The sequence below is a fragment of the Triturus cristatus genome, chromosome 2_2, assembly GCF_964204655.1.
Source record: "Triturus cristatus chromosome 2_2, aTriCri1.1, whole genome shotgun sequence".
NCBI classification, from domain to species: domain Eukaryota; kingdom Metazoa; phylum Chordata; class Amphibia; order Caudata; family Salamandridae; genus Triturus; species Triturus cristatus.
The window spans coordinates 95,267,308-95,285,045 of NC_140582.1; the positions used below are offsets into that span (position 1 = coordinate 95,267,308).

The window sequence follows — 17,738 nt, forward strand, 5'->3', positions numbered from 1 at the left end:
TAAATGTCTTGTTGGATATTTCCATATTGTTCATTTGGCTTTTGGGCACCTGGAGATATCTGTTAGAAATGTAGACCTGTAAATAAAACTGGTAATTGGTTTTCGGCAAGGTGACTGTTGATACATTCCCAAATGTACCAACCAACATGTTAGAATAACTTTCTAAAAAGACAATCCCAGTAATTGTGCTCTCAGATTAGCCAGTGGTATGTTTTTTTTCTAAGCGTTAAAAGGAATTATTAAGATCTTGATAGCTATTTGTTCATATTATGCCAAATTGGTAGCAGTATGTGGTAGCCATTCAACGATTTTACAGAGGGCCATTCATTAGCCACCCATATCTCTGGTACTAGACTATTGACAGGTATGCATTGCTAACATCCTCTTATTAACAATGAACAGTAGCTCAGTCAGGAGGATCTGTGTTAGGGTTTGAAAAAACAAATATGTTGTGGGACGGCTTTCCTAGGGTGACGATGGGTCATAAGTCCCTTTGTCACACAGATGAAACACTAATAGAGATTTATTGTGATTCTTGAAACACATACCGTCGGCCTGTCCTTAATTGTCCCTAATTGTCTGTGAATAAAGTACAGACTTGGGTTGTGGCCATATAAGAAGGTTGTATAGCAAGATGGCTGCCTTTATAATTTTTCCTGTGGCATCAGAAAGTAAGAATAGTGGATTTTTTGGGTTCTGATTGGTAGGGGTGGAAATCCATACAAGGAGTGTTCTGTTCTCAATGTAGGTGTTCAGTGAAAAACACATGCTTGGCGATCACCTACCAACACAGCCATTGTCAAAGCCCATCAGTGATGGAGCACCAGGGAGTTATTGATTATTGTTTGACCCCACTTGAATGAGAGATTTTATTTTCTCATTCGCTCACAGCCACATTTGGGAAGGCCTTTGAGGGGTAGCCCCATCAGCATCCTTAGCACCAGTTTTACACATAGCATTGAGGGATTAGCAAATGCAGTACTGAAATCTCCCAGTGTGATCTGTTTGCAAGGAGCTCTTGGGTCCATATATTCCATCCTCCTAGGCACAGAGTTTGACACATCTGATCATGCTAACATGAGCAACAGTTTGCCAGAGATAGGCCTTTCAGCTGAATCTGCCCTTGCATGTTTCTCGTCATATTTTACGAATGGCGCCTCTCAGATCCAAAGTAACTCACGTTAAATGTGGAATCCTCCAGGGCTCCTCATTTCCCCCATTTTCGTTTGACATTTATGACTTTTTATTCTTCTTATTAATCTATTTGACTTTGACTATATGGCATAAACTGATGACACACAGTTTATATTTCACTTCGACCGGCCCTACTGGAGTGGTTCAGGAATTTTTTACACACTGGCTTACTTCTATCCAAACCTGAATGAGTAAAAAATTGTTAGAATTGAAACAGAAATGTTGATATGTGTCTCAGCACTTTATAGAATACTAGTTTCTGCCCTCTAAATTTGGGGTGTCCATGTAATCAGTAAATGTGGTAACAAAGCGTAGGGCTTAAAGCTGACAAAGACGTGTCCTTGGAGACACAAATTAATGTTGTAATTTCTGCATGATCCTACCGAATTAAACTCCTCAGGAACAAAAGAGTCTTCGAACTACGAAGTAGCATCATACATCCTTTCCGGAAAATACTATGTCAATGCCTGCTGTCTAGGATATATAGGCATGACAACTAGAGTAGTAAAAGTGAGAATCATGCAACATCGAAGTAATATACGCTGTAAAAAATCCAGCACAAAGATGAGAAGACACTATCTCACTGCAGGCCAGTCTCCAAATGACATCTGCTGGACAATACTGGAGGGCCACCAATATATGAACAAAAACACATAGTTCAAATAAAGAACAGAACTGGATTTTCCGCTTATCAGCACACATCAATGGCCTCAATGATGAAATTCCTTGGAGTGAATTGAACAACTAATACTACTTCCCTCTTTACAAGAGACATTCACCTTGATGCATACAGCATATATGTTCCATTCCATATACTAAGAGGGCACCAATGGCATCTTATTTGCTACCCTCCTGCTGTTGAAAACTCATTTAGTGACATCCCAGCTAACTTCAGCAATTCCACCTGGGTCCCCCCTGGGTGTAATAATACTCAACAGGTTTTTACAGAAAGGGTACACGTATGAGATTTCTCAGTTGTGATTCTTTGGTGCTCAGAGAATTGATAGGGAGCCAACATGATCCACCTTGATACCCTAGGTTGTGCCCTATTTGTGGTGCCACTTTTGCCGTTTTGTTGGCATCCGTATTAGTGGCTTACTGCCTTTTGGCACACCAGTGGTACACTCTGTTTATTGTTTACTTTTTACTTTTCTCTTTGTTTTGTTGCCTTGGATAATATACTTGCTCCCAGAGTACATCTTAATTGTGATTACCAGTTGTCCTTTTCGATTAAGATGGCCTAACTAGGGGCACTGTTTTCATATTTTAAACAGACTAGCTGTCGTTACCTATCTTTAGCACCCTTTATTTCCTCCTCCCTACAGCCCTTGGCACCCGAAATTCCCACGCCTTACACTGCATGCATCCTGGCTCCAGTATAGTGTGGCTCAACCAATACCGGCCCTCCTCAGCCGATATAGAAAGACACCCCTCCCCTACTGCCGCTTCCTCCTTCAAGGAAGCAGAGCAGCCAGGGCTGGCTTTAGCGCTTGTGGCGCCCGGTGCGACAATCACTTTTGGAGCCCCCACGTTCCATGACCTCCTCCTCGGATTCTCTCCCTACCACCTGCAAAAGTGCCCCTCGTCTCTCTTATCATAAGATATTGTTAAACACAGGGCCCCCTGAGGTCACAGCGCCCCCTCCACAGGTCAGCGCCCAGTGCGGCCGCACCAGTCGCACTGCCCTAAAGCCGGCCCTGAGAGCAGCTGTAGTTCTGGCGGTGGATGCCGTTCTGCGTCTGTGTAGGTATTTGCTAAGTACTTCTGAAACTTGATCCTTCCACTTTAACGGAAGACGCGCTTAAAAATACTTTACCATTTTTCCCTGCAGTACTCTAATTGGCGTTTCCTCCGCCTTCTCTTGCAGGGGCACTACTTAACCCTAATTGGGTGAGATAGTGCTTTACTTTATTAATATCTTCACAGTGGAAGCGTCCCTCGTGTTGTGACTCCACAAGTGTCACTTTTATCGGCGTGTGTAGGTTCTGTCATGTTTATTCATCATGTTTGTTGCACGTTTTTCAGGGGCATGAATTGACATTGTATTTCATGCCTCACCCAAAATTAAAACGTGTGATTTATAATATGTATCTATATGTTTGCTCTATATTTGTTTTTAGGACGGTTGTTACCCATTTTGAGGTACAAGTTTTATCATAATTTGGTGAGTGCTTGGTAATCTCTTGAGAATATCTTGGACCATTATATCCTTCTATAGAAACCATCATTTTAACTAGACAAGTGAGCTCTTTCATTAAAATCTCTTGTCTCGGAATATCATTTGTTCTATTTTAATACACTTTTTCCTCACATCTAGTTCATCAATCTACAGTAAAAGCCCACACACCCTTACTTCATCATTCAGCAGTTCGTTAAAAGATCTCTGTCAAAGAGCCCCTTTGCGGGTGCCCTTTGGGTATTCAAGTGCCGACCCAACGAGAAGCTAGCCCAGTGATGAAGCATGACACCCATCTGGGTGTATGAAGGCTCTTGCTCCTAGTGGAGCATATTGCCCCTCTAAAAAACGGTATCTATACACACTCTCCTCTTTAACTTTAATAGGAACAGCAGACTCGTGTTGGACCATGCTGTCTGGGCTAGCCTGAAAATTTTTGTTCAGGCTTCAACTGGTCCAAAATACAGCCATAGCTGTTGGAATTAGTAAATTCTAGCACATTACTAAAACCAGGCACAAATTGTACTGGCTTCCATTTGAGAAAGGGATACTTTTAAAGATTTATCTTCGGCCCATTAAACGTTTCTGGTGCCCCTGCCCTCATATCCTACGTTACCAAATATACTCCTGGGCTTGTTTTGGGAATCTGCCATGGAGACCAGGGCAATTCTTCCCACTTAAAAAAAATGCTCAACTAGAAGGAAGTATTTTTTCAGTTCAAGACTTTAAGGCATGGAACCAACTGCTACATGTCCTCTGAGCTCGTATGGATTACTGGCTCTTTCGAAATAAATTTAAAACCTGTCTTTTTCTCTAAATATAAGGTAAATTGTGACCTACATCTTAAGATCAGTTCGGAATAGAGATGCCACTGTTATTTTGCTCCTTTTTTCTCCCTCTCCTAGTACCAAGATGTCTCTGTGGTGTATGGTTGCATTTAATATGTATTATATTCATTCATAGATATGAAGATTTAGATTAGCAGTACTCTTCCCAAATTCCCACTTGTCTATCGCCATTGTCTCGGTTGAGCCATAGAGGAGCTACCTGTGGCTTTTAGCAATTGAAGGCATTATTGCAAACAGTAATCACTAGGTTTATATTCAACCAGAGCCCGTCTGCTCCATTCAGGACATGAGATGTGAGATACTCCCTCCCGTTGAAGACTCATGGTCCATATATGTCCATTTACTGCCTAGTGTACATGGACATTGCCGGTAGAAGTAGGGTTAGCACAGTGGCAACAGTGTCACATCAAACACACCAAAGGTGATGGGAGGAATGCTTGCAAATAGTCTAAGCACTGGCTATTACTCGGACAGCATTTCAACGAATTACTTTTTTTCCCCCTCTTTGCCACCTCAGATTATACTCAGCCATATGGTAATCAACCTTGGCCCTACTCCAATAGGAACAGTCCATCCCAAACTGGCAAATAAGATAATCGCTGAACCAGAACATAAACAATCCAAGACTAGTTTTGACCTAATTAGACCTCTCCAATTGATTGCAACTTGGTTCCTGTGGTACTGTGAGTACAGGACCCACATCTGGGCATATCCTTGACCACATGGGCCATTACATCATTCACACAAAAGGTGAAGGAAGGCAGCCATGCAAATAGTCTAACCCCTGACATTCGAACTGTAGCATTAGAACCAATCATTTTTGCCCACTATGCCACCACAGACCAAACCCAGCAATTTACAAGTCAGACTTGTTCCTGCTCTTACAGCATCAGCAGCTCGAACTGCCAAGCTAAGTTCTCTTGGAACCAGAACATTAGCAACCTAAGACTGGTTTTGGCCTGGTTGGGCCTCTTCATTCGGGTGACGCTTAGTTCCAGTGGAACAGTGAGTACAGGACCCACCTCCGGACATGCCCTCGGCTAACTGGGGGATTACATCAAACACTTAAAAGATGATGGGAGGAATGCTTGCACATATTCTCACCTCTGATAAGTGCTTGGGGTGCCTTCAACCCATTGTTTTTTTTACTCCCTGTGCCACCTGAGATCACCTTTTGTGTGTTTGAGTTTCACATTTGACACTGCTCACAATCAGACGGGTAGCATAGCATAACATACTAGCACATGACATAGAATCACAAACAGTAACGCTGACTCTGTGTTCAACTACATTTTTTAGTTTATTGATGATGTTGCCACATGTAAATGTGATAGCTGTCTCAGATAAGTATGCATGGGTGAAATTTTCGTAATTCCTTGGAAATGTTATTTTTATTTCATGTCCATTTTTGCCACTAGGAAACCTTTTGAACTAAAAAAGAACCAATTCATGTGTGATGCAAAAAAATTATGCTTGGGCTCAGTGGGTCGTATTCTTCCTGTGCGTTAGTTATAGAATTTTTCACTAAACAAAGTCTCAGTTACTTGATGTGACGTAATGGCATAATTTCAAGCCTTTCATATAAACAATCTTTCATGCAATGCTAGAAATTACACGAGATTATGCAGGTGTAAATGAAATTTCGTCCAGGCCTATTGATAAGCATTCATGGCGTATGCCATGTTAAGGAAGCATAAAATATGAAATGCTAGTCTAAGATGCATTAGCCCAAGTATTAAACACCTCCAGATAAATAAGTCTGTTTGTGATCAAGAAGGTCTACATTAGTCCTAGTTTAGTTTTCAAAATGGTGCTATGTAAGGCCACCATGTTACTTGGTTTTGTCCACAACCAGCTAAGTTGATGAAGAAGAAACGTCATAGACTTACATTGTGACAGAAATTTTTAAAAAAGTGACTTCTTGTGAGAGTTTTCAGTGCCCACCCCTTTTGCTTGACACTAGATGGTACCAATGGAGGCCAAAAATACAATTCATGTTGAGCGATATTCATCTGGGTGCAACAAATTGCCAGTTGTGCGGCACAATCCAGTCCAAGACGTGAACAGTGTTTATCACTTAAAGGTGATTTCTGTTAGGCAAACTCACAAAAGCTCCATCAAAATAGACAATGGAGTAAACGCGAGGGAATATAATAATGGATTTGTGGCACGGTTCTTTCCTGCTTAACAGCTCCCATATTCATTGAAGGTTGTTTTCAACAATTATAGCTCGTTGCGCTGATTCCACCATTAATTTGCCCTTTAACTTTAGCTCCATGGATATCCAATGCAGACCCCAATTTGTGACTGTTTATCAAAGTCAACTCTGCAGCGAAGAACACACGTGGGACGTTTTTAAGCCACTGTGGAATACCAGCTCACTTTGACCTTGCACAACATAATTGGGTCTCTTCTGCATAATTTGTGTGGATGAGATAAGTACAAAAAAAAATCCCAATTAATTGTCACGACTCAACTACACGTATATATTGCCATAGTGACAAACCTGCTACATGTGGCTCCCTTTTAGAGAAAGGATTCTGATTCGAGTTGGCCTGCACTTATCTTCTGTTATGCAGATAAAATTATTGTACAGTAAATTAACCAGAATTTCCCTATCACGAGGCCTGCCCTTTGATAAATCCCACAGGGGATAACAGGGAATCTCGCAATGTAGCAAAGGGACTTGAAGCATCTGAACAGCTGATAACTCGGGGAGTTTGGCGCCTCTGGCCGCGCCTTGGGATTGCACCGCGCATGTCAATGCTCTTGCGGGTTGGGCATAGCTGTAGGTCAGGTGGATTGAAGTCAAAGATAGAAGAAGGACTAAAGGGCCAGCTTGACCCACCCAGTCAATATTTGGGGGTTTGACCAGTGACGCGCTAAACGAGGCTTGAATAACTACGTCATTTCCTAGAGCACGGGTCGCCAGGGACATGGTTCATAACCTGCTCCGAGGCCCAAGTCCTGTAAATGGATGTATTCAGAACATGTCCGGTGCAGAATAAAACCAGGTGAACTGCACAGAGGTTTTGGGGGCCTGAAAAAGAAACGAGGCAGGCAGTCTTGGAACAAATTACTGTCATTTGTCGGGCCTGGGCAGTGGACAGCTGCCAACGCCCGGATGGCTCTCAGGCTCCCACTTACAGTGGCCAAAAAATATGACACGCGCAATAATCAGATTACAGCAAATTTATAACATTCGACTGATTTAAACTGATTAGGTACTAGAGCATTTCAAATGAAAGGTTATTGCATCACAGCGTGAAAAAAGCATGCTGTTTACTATCATCTTTTTGTTGGGCGTTTATTCTCACAAAGAAACGCGGACAATTCTTTGCAGATTGTACATCTGAAAGTTATTCATAATTTATGCGAACAAACTGCCAAACCAGCGATGATTCTGCACATTCTAGGTGCAGTGACATAATTAATGTTTACATGTTATTAACACATATTTATCTGGCACATATAAATAAGGACCTCAGTTTTTGGAGTTAGCACTCGCTACATTGATGGTCAGTTCGGAGTCATTAAACTGATAATATCAGCTTTTGTTTCTATAAGGTGATAGCCACGTGGTAATAAGCTTCACATAGCTGGGGAGAAGCAGCGTTTCGTGCAGGGAGGTTCTTTGATTTTTGGCTACTTTCTTCACAAAACAACACAAACTGAAACATTAAATAAACTTAATTTGTTCATTAGCGTGTTATCAATTTACGTTTGAGTCAATGATAAAATTGAAAATCGATGACTTTAGTCGTAGATGCCTCTTAAACCACTGATGGTGCCAGTGACTGACCATGTACAGGCACGAGGGTGAAAATGAAGTTAGACAGGGAAAGAGGGAGATATGACAGAGGAAGATGGGGTATTGTAAAGTATGTCACCTGCTTCTAAATTTGGGGTTTCTTATGCTATAGACACACCGGCAGAGACATTGGAGGGCACTCCTGGCAGCAAATGGTGAACCGATAGTGCCGTAGGGGGGAATCTAGAAGGGTTGTGATGGTGGCCAGGGCAAATGCAAATCTGGACTCTTATGAAGCAAATGCAGCCTTGGTCCAGACATTTGGTGGAGGTTTGGCGCAGCTCGGCACTGTGGCTTCTAGGTTTGGGGAGGTAGGGCCCATAGGAGAAACTCGATCATTAGAGACTTGTGAAGTGGTGTAAAAAGCATATGAGTGCTGTCCAGAGGAAGAAGTTTGTTATGAACTACAAGTTATTCAATTAAGTAGGATATAACAAAGTTTCCATTACATTGGAAGTTCACACTGTAGCATCCAGGATTTGGTGATGAACCGGAACAATTAAAGCATGTGTTATATTGATATCTACACAGTGGCAGTTATTTGGTCTCTGGCATGGCGGTGGGGCCTGAAGAAGGGTAAAGGCAAAAGGGTGCATGGGTTTCAATGTGTTTGATCAAGCAGAGGCCAAAATTCTTTGAGAGTGCTTCTGCTTGCTGCAGAGTCAAGATACGAGTGGAATGTCGGTAGGCAGAACAGGAAAGAGGGAAGAAGGTAGTTGCAGAGGATCGTGAAAGAGGAGACATGAGTATTGTCATGTGGCAGCCTGCTACGCACCTGATGCTGTATATTGACCTCCTGCAGGCATTCAGGAGAGAGATATGAGGAAAAATCAGCTAAGATGGGAGGAAAATACTTTATCTTAAACAGAAAATTGTGAAAAGCATTGGTTTGGTACTTATGTATTTCTTCCTCAAAACCTGCTAGTTCCAAGATATTTCACCTGCCATTGTTTATGCTCTCCATCTTTATTGTTGGGAAAGTCCATCTTAGTCCCTGCCTTTAAATTCTTTGTCTCAATCTCCGGATATTGAGTGGCATGAAAAAGGCCGTCACAAGGCTGGAGAAAGCCACTGGGTTTTCTGCCACGTCAAAGGTGTCTGCAGCCCAATTTCTCCATACTTATAACTAAAAGAAGCAATGTGGTTCCCACAATTTTGTCCACTAAGTGTGCCCCATCTTTCCTGCATTCCACTACCCCCAAGATATTGAGTTTCGAGGTAGGTTCCAGACTAAGGCCCTTTGAGACTCCATCAGTTCACTGCAACAGAGGACCTTGAGTTAGTCAAGACAACAGGATAGCTCAGGCTGATAACGTGCTTACTGCACATGTATGTCTGTCACATGAAAGTCACACGTTTCTGCCTCAGTTTAACCCCACGGATGTCGATACCATTATTAACTAGTGAGCTGGTAACGGCGCAAGGGGTTTGTAAATACGTCCCCAAGTGGGTAGTGCTTCATACCTCAGTGTAAAATGTAACTATATGAAATACATTTTTTTACCGTCAGTTGCTCCTTGTGGCGCATGGGCGGTGGAAGGTAATCTGCCCGACTCAGTTCTCCCCTGTCGTGTTAAACCTCGCGCTGTTCACTCCATCGCACCAGCAGAGAAAAACAAACCATAACGTCCCCTGTGTCCTGGCAGCCCCCTTTACCCTGAGAGACATTTACTTTGTAGCTGATGGCGTAGGCTCGGCGAGGCCGGGTTTAAGCCTGTTTAGCACGCGCGCCAAAAGTGGATAATAGCAAACACCGGCCTAATGAAGAAAAATGATTCAATTTCATGCTGGTTTGTCGTAATAACTTCTTTACCATTTCCACTCATTACTTCCAACTTGATGTTGATCAGGGCGGATTTCGTCGGAGGCTCTGCTCCCACTTCTGAAGTGATGTGATTTGTGCCGATGTTGTGAAATCTAAGCGAGTCTGACAGGGCTCCCCTCTCGGCTACACCTGCGCTCCCGAGCGCGCGCGCCGTGGTCGCGTGCAGGCGCGCGCGCCCATGACCGTGGCGGCCGGAGAGAGGCCTGGCGCGAGGAAAGGGCTGCGGCCCGCCAATTAGGACCAGACCCCGCGCCTCGCTGTCCTTCTGTGAATGGATTACAGAACAAGTACAGGCCAGAAATGGCACTGTCAAGAAGGGAATTGATGATAATATGAATTAGAAGCGGGAGGGTGTAAAAAATACTAATGACGGCCGGCTTGAGAGGTTTTGTTCAGGAGAGGTGGCAGCGCCATTGCTCACGAAAGAAGGACTGCTTTGTGATGATATTTTCGCCCTGCCTTTTTTGTGGCTTCAGCGAAGGGCTGTAAATGGAAATATTATGACCCTAGAAGAAATAAAGTGCAGTCGGTTGGCACAAATGGAGAGGAAAAGGAGATGACCAGGTACAGAGCGCGTGTGACAGAAAAAAGAGAAAGGCGTTTTTGAAGGGAGAGGTGGAGAGAGTACTGAAGTAGAATCGCTGGCCTGGGTATGAGGCCACGCAGCTTGAAGTGTGGCCGAGTTAGTGCCTGCTTTTTTGTATGACTGTAGCCCAAAGTTGATATCGGCCCTTTTGTTATTTTAGTGTTCCAAAATGATGCTGGATTTGGACATCTGAAAAATACTGTCACCCAGAGTACAGTCAGGGGCAATGAAAGGAACTCTACTGCCACCGACGTGAAACAGTGCAGCTCTGCTCACTGCATGTTTACCTCATTTGGCTTGTTCATTCAACCCCTATGGCCTCACGCATGGACCGCCAGGAAGGTCATTTATTGGGGGCGACTAAATCATGCACTTTCAGATGAGAAACTTCTTCTCTGCCCCATCTTAATATATGGTTTTGGGGAGACGAGTGGTTAGGGTAGGGTGAGATCATGTTAGCTTTCACTCACTTGAGTGAGCTTCATGTCTAGTAGACGAGGAACACGAAGAGTTAAAACTAACATTGGTAATGCCAATAGGTCTGTAAACATAGGCAAGCAGAAATGTTGTTAGGAGGGGTTTATCACGTTGAACCAGACCTGTTTTCTTTACCAGTGATTGCTTTATTACTGATAGCACATACTCATCTCTTGCACACATGGTCACATCACCCTTGCACTTACACTCACAGACAAGACTTATAAATACATGTACTGGTGATCGTGGTAAGAACATCTGTTGTAATTGTAATCTTGAAGGTGTAACTAGTAATGGTAGTAGTGGTGGCGGTGTTAATGGTGATGTAATAATGAATCTTAAAGGCGGTGATTATAATGGTGGCTGTGGTGGTGCTGTTGGTGATGGTGGTGGTAATAATGCTAACAGTGGTGAAAGTTGTAGTAGTAATGGTGGTGGTGGTATTGGTAATGGTTGGACGGTGGTTATGGTGTTGGTAATGGTAGAGGTAATGATTGTGTTGGCAATGATGGTGTGAACATTGTTGTGTTAACGTATGGTACCAGAATGGTGTAACCAACATTTTATCTGAAAGAAATATCATGTCTTAAATATTGTTTACTACAATATCCCCCCATTGTAGTTAGTAATAGAACATCTACACCAAATGTGATATTTTTGTAAATTATATTTAGGACTCAATATTTCTGTCAGACATATTTGCTAATGACATTCCGATATATTCAACCAGTGAAAATGGTGGGAATCGTAATGGGTTTGGTAAGAATGGTGGTAGTAGTAATGGAAAAGGTGGCAGTGGTGGTAAGGGTGGTGGTATACTAGTGGTGGCAATGATCTTGATGGTGACAGTGGAGGAGGCAATGTTAACAATAAGAATGATGGAAGTTATAGTGGTGGGAGTGGTAGTGAGGTACTATGTTGTGAAGAAATCAAAAGGGTATGCAGTGCCACGAAATAATTTTTTGATAAACATTACAATGCTCACTGACTGTCAGGCACTCTGCATACCAAATGAGAGACTTGACAAGAGCATCACATGGGGTGCCACGTGCTCAGCATGGCAAAGAATGAGTGGCTCAGCAAGTGTGCCAGAGGTGCCGCTGGTTCTGGAAGGGTGAAGCATACGTTGAGAGTGCTCTAAGCCACAATGAAGTGCTCAAAAGGGCAGTGTATAGAGCAAAAGCCAAGGCCACCATGAGTCACAATAACAAGAAGGGTGGAGTTTACAGGATCTGGGATCTCACAAGATATTGGGATGGCTCTCTTGGGTTCAGACTGCCATAATATGTGAACACAAAAAAGCAATTAAGTAGCCATCTTGAAATCAGGCTTGCGCTTGATGCATTACAAAAGTATTTTAAGAAGGTAGCTGCCATGAAAATAATAACAAAAAAATATTGCTTTCTGTATACAATACATGAATTTATTTATTTATTTTGAAAGTTTTATACAGTGCGAACAAGATCCTTGCGGATATCAGAGCGCTTTACATAACAACCAACTGTAAGTTGAACAAACATTGTGCAGGTAACAATCGTATAAAACAACATTTCGTGAAAATATCGTAGGAGGATTAAACATGGTAATGTATATTATAACAGGATCTAAAGAACTTGGGGCCTGAATAGATAGTGCTCATGTAAATTTTGCCATGAGAAACGCTTTAACTTCTTTGAGATAAAGAATTGAATGTGTGATAAGTAATTGTACTTTTGGGGTAAAAAATGTCTCTAAAAGGTGAAGCAACAGACAGCCCACATTTACCGGTCTCCGTATTTCGTTTATCAATTCACCAAGAATACATTTTCTTTTTTGAGTGAAATGCCTGTTTTTGTAATCATGCCTGCACCACTTAGGCCACTCTACACTATGATTCCAGTATTCTGCTCCCAAGGCATTAGCATTGCTTGCACACTGAATGGGATTTCCTCACTCTGAGAGCCTGGCGCATGGGTCTTGGCTGCCAAGTGATCACCCTTCATCAGGACATCCAGATGCCAATCCTGCACTTAGATCAGTATGGATCGATTCTATCAGCCAATAATCATTGGTGCCTCTGGGTTATATTAAGACTGAGTTTGTCAAAGTAGAATAGTGAAATCCAGTCGCATTTTCTACTCTTAACAAAAAAATCCAGTTCAAAGCTACCTGCAATGGTTATGAATGAGTCCAATTTACACATAACACATTTCAGAGGGGATTATTTGCATGTTTTTGGTCACTTTGTAACCCTGACTTGATTTTAGTATTCATGGCTTGTTGAGCTTAGCCCTATTACCGTAAACAAATCTGAAAAAAATAGCTTGTGGAGGGTTAGAGCCCAATACTTGTATTATTAATTTAGAGAATAAGTAGAGTGGAAATAACATTTCTAATTAACCATTTCAAACTCATGCTCGAGCCAGGCTTCTACCAATACTTTATCCCATGAACCTCATTTCATCTCCTGTGTACTGTCCACTCAGTTTCGGAAGTGTGTCACAATTTGTAAAGATAAATAGTTTCTTTGTGAATGTTTTTAAAAAAAATTCACAAAGCAGTGCTCTAAAATCATTAATTAATCAAATAAATAAATCACAGTAAACTTAGGTGGGAGTCAATGACCATTGTTGACTGTACGAATGGTTGAGTCCCTACCAAAGAATGTCACTATCCTATATGTCCGGGTTATAGGCAGGATCACTGAAATTATGCAGCAGGGGAGCAAACAATTATGCAGCAGGGTTGACTAAATTTTGCTGCAAGAAAAGGCAAAATTATGCGGCATAATGTGACACTTTTTTATAGTATTAATTCATTACTTTGTAATTTTTACACAAGATAATACCGTCTGGGAAAAGTTTTCATCTCATTAATACCAGTTTAGCTACCAAATGCAGAAATAAGCAACTGAAAGATGACCAGTTATTTGCAAAAGGACTTCTACTGTGCAGGAACATATCACCACCGGTTTCGTACTTTTTAGTCGGTTTGAGGTAGAAACAACAATTGGTTAAAATCTACAGACTCTGCAGAAGATGATGGCCTATGTGGTAAATGCGGCAAATCCATAATTATGTGAAAAAAGCTGCAGCTGCAGAATCATCTAATTCCAGGGGCCGTGGTTATAAGGAGTATAACACTTGGGCCCATCAGTAATATGTTTAAGAGCACAAGCCAAGTTGTATACATGAGCCTTTAACATTCACAGTGTTCAGTGGCCTGACCTGTGCGAGTCTTCCGCTTTTAGAAAGGCAAGGGGTGAATTAGCGTGATCAAGGGATTTTAAAGGGTATGGAAGGGGTCAGAGACACTTGCAAGCCCTCTCTCACTTGTCAGACCCTTAGCACCCAAAAGTCATAGCATTCAATGCAGAACATTTGCTTTACTTGTTGAAATACTGCTATTTTTAAAAGCATAAAGCTAGCCTCCCCCTCTCTGTATTGTGTTGCTATTTTGAGTCACTAAAAAGGGGAACTATACCTTAATATTTGGAAACTATGCATGTAATTTAGAATAGGTAAAATAACTTTTAAACGTTCTTTTCACATTTCCATTTTTGGTCATAGATAGATGAGGCGTCCTCTCCTTGGTTACACTAGTTTCCTCAGATGAATGGTGAATAATATATTGCATCATCGTAGGTTTAATTAGAAAATGAAGAGGTAAATCCAACCTTCTTCATCTGGAGACTATTTGCATTTGCAACAGTGAGTTTACCTTAGGGCAAAATCGAAATTGGCCTTTGTACAATGTGTGGCGCCTGGGAAATCACCAACAAATAAAAAAAAGTAAATAAATGCATAACAATAAAAATAATGGCAACAACAATATTAAAATTAATACATGTGACAATAATAAGCATATTAATAATGATATCAATCCTAATAAAAGCATCATAAGTGTAATTGTTCGTAGGCACTTAATAATAACTTCTAATTCTTCACAGCTCTCAGATAGTTGTCGAGTGTAGACATGTTCGGTTTGCTCCGTGCGTGGTCTTCAAGAGTAGATATATCCGTTGGCAACAAGGCGACAACTTTCAGCCATGCCTGGCTAGGATGGCTCATGGGGACACTCCAGGTTCCCCACTCTCTGGTGAGGGAGGGATTTCTCATACCACACCACCCCTCAGGTGATACATTTCCAGCGCATTTTATTAGAGGCAGGAGACAGACCCCTGAAGACACATCTTGTCAGGCAGTGTTACAGACATCCTGCTCAGGGTGCTCTACAGGGCTGCGCGGGCTCAGCCAGGTTTCCTGTTTGTCACTTGGAGTCTGCCAGTGGCTCGGCGAAATGTGTGGCACTTGATAGACCTCATACAGTATGCGCATTCCAAATCACAGCGCACGCGTGCAGCATATATAACTCACAATACCAACCATGCATTTAATACACAGGGTACGATTCCAAAGGGTCCGCTTTGGAAGGGGGTTAGGGGGCTGGTGTGATAGGTGAGATTGCATCAAAACATGGAGAACTGGGTGTGCCTTCACTGTCTTCTCGTGATGTGCTCTCTCCAGCACATGCACGAGCTCAGAGTTAGCCCATGCCCTACAGATAATGCACTTTTTGTGATTGGGCGCCCTATAAAAGTAGCAACATCTCTTTTTTTTCATCTGTGCACACCCTTACTGTGTATAGGTGCAAAATGGTGATTTTTACCCTTTCCATGATATGGCCTAAGGAGCGTGCTGACAGGAACTCAAGAAGTGGTTGAAAGTTCTGATGCAGTTACACCCTGGCAGTAGCCAAGTTAAGGACTGGATAAAACTCAGCGTAAGCTAATGTAACTGTAGCTAGAATCTCCATGGTAATGATGAAGGCCTGTGAAAGAGACAGGCAATAGTTCTGTGAGGCACTTATAAGTAATCTCCAATGGAGGAAAATTGATGTCCTTAGGCCGGGATATGTCAGCCTGCTTTTCCAGGGTAATTTCTTGACCAGTAAGTCATTCACCTAGGAAGGGATGGGTCTTTTGAGGTTCATCTGTAAGGGCCTATCAGGCAAGATATCGACTGTGCTGGTCAGTGCAATTCCCCCTTCTAGGTTTCCCAGTTTTGCTGGCTGTAGATTGAGGAAAAATGGTTGCAGAAGCTTGAGGACCCTGTGGTGAACATAAGCTGCGATGTCCCAGATGGTAAGCATCTGGAGTGGATAGCTCGGCACATGAGTGGAATGAAAATCCAACATAGTCTCTTTTAATGGGTGAAAGAACTCAAAAATGCCGTGGAAGGTGAGGGTCTCAACCCTGCTTATACAGCGCTATAGAGAATGGTCTCTTTATGAAAGGCGTCGGGTTTCCATTTTTGGGTACAGTAATGTTTTAATCATGTGGGCTGTAGGCAACTCAAGGCTTGGGTCTCTGTCCACTCTTTACTGTCATTCTTTTATGACATTCAAAGGCAGTAGGCCCCAAGTCTTGGAGATGATTTTAAGGTGTAACCTTCCCAGACCACCAGAAATGTGCTGCCAATAAGGTAAACCATGCAAAAACAACAGTTGATGGACAGAATGCAGAACAATGTCATACATTCACCCCAGTACAGAGATCTGGGCCTAAATCCATCGTTTTTTTGCTCACAATTCCATTCCAGTTTGAACCCAGCCATATGCAAATCAGCCTTGACCCTGTGCCTCATGGGAACAGTCCAGCCCGAACTGCCAAGTCATGTCCTCCCTGTACTGGAAACAAGGGGAGAGGAGTTGGCCTAACGGCTAGGGCGCCTGACCTCGGAACTGGGTTCGAGTCTCGGTAATGACGCTGAACATCCTGTGATTCTGGGCAAATCACTTAATCTCCCAGTGCCTAACTAAAAATGAATGTGTGTCCTCATGTAATGTAACTGGTGCTATGTAAATCGCTCTGATACCCGAATGGATTCGGGTCAAGTTCGCGCTATATAAAACTATGCAAAAAAAAAAAAGCTTCCTAGGACCGGTTTCGGGGTTTCACCCATCTTCAGCCAGGATAGCTTGATTCCAGTGGCATGGAGAGCATGGGACTCACGTCTGAGCATACCCGTCCCACTCGGGGTGACAAATGCAAAAACAACAGTTGATGGACAGAACAATGTCATACATTCACCCCAGTACAACAGCAAACCATGGCATGCTACTAACATATGGCAGTTTGGGGTCACGCAGGCTTTTCATTTGATCCCAGTCTCTATGGAATCACAGGACCCCTGACCACCCAGGAGGTCACCACAGTTCTACCATGCACTTATCACCGGTCATCAGGTAATTCCAGTGCAGATGGTGTTCACTGATGGAGTCAGCATAGCATGAGGCTCCGCCCACATCAAGGTATATAAGCTGTGATTTGCAGCGTCATCAATGGTTGCTCTATGCCTCTGCATGGGAAGAGGAAATAGAATTATGGGTGAGGTGTGACGCAGCAGCCAGCGCAGCTGACTCAGGAGCTCGGGGGTCACACGGGTCGATCCCTGGCGCCGGGAGCAGCTCAGCTCAGCATCATGTGACTCTGGGCAATAGCTCACTCAGTCTCTCCGACGGCCCCCAAAGCCTGGATACCCTTAGGGGTGAATAGTTTGCGCCTTACAAATGTGGAATCAGGAGGTCAGAATTTATCCCTATGAGGGTAATGGAGTGTCAAGTCCCAGGGATCCTTGTGGTGTTACAAAAAACTCAGGGAGCTCTAAGTATTCTTCCGTACACAGAGGACTGTGTTCAGACCCTTAAACGGGCAATAGGGTGTTTTCCAGTTGAACCAATTCATAGTTGGAGTACCTGCCTGTGGCATCCACCGGAGGGCGTGGAGCTTGAATGCAGCATTTTTTCCTCTGTTATAAAGTGCTCCGCCGCATTTTAGTCTC

The 17,738-nt window shown here is 42.9% G+C and overlaps 1 protein-coding gene across 3 annotated transcripts in view; it reads left to right on the forward strand.

Annotated features, from left to right (window-relative positions):
• PAX5 (paired box 5) overlaps nucleotides 1-17,738 on the forward strand; it is a 521,765-nt gene that overhangs the window by 485,174 nt on the left and 18,853 nt on the right. The gene's annotated exons all lie outside the window — the stretch shown is intronic.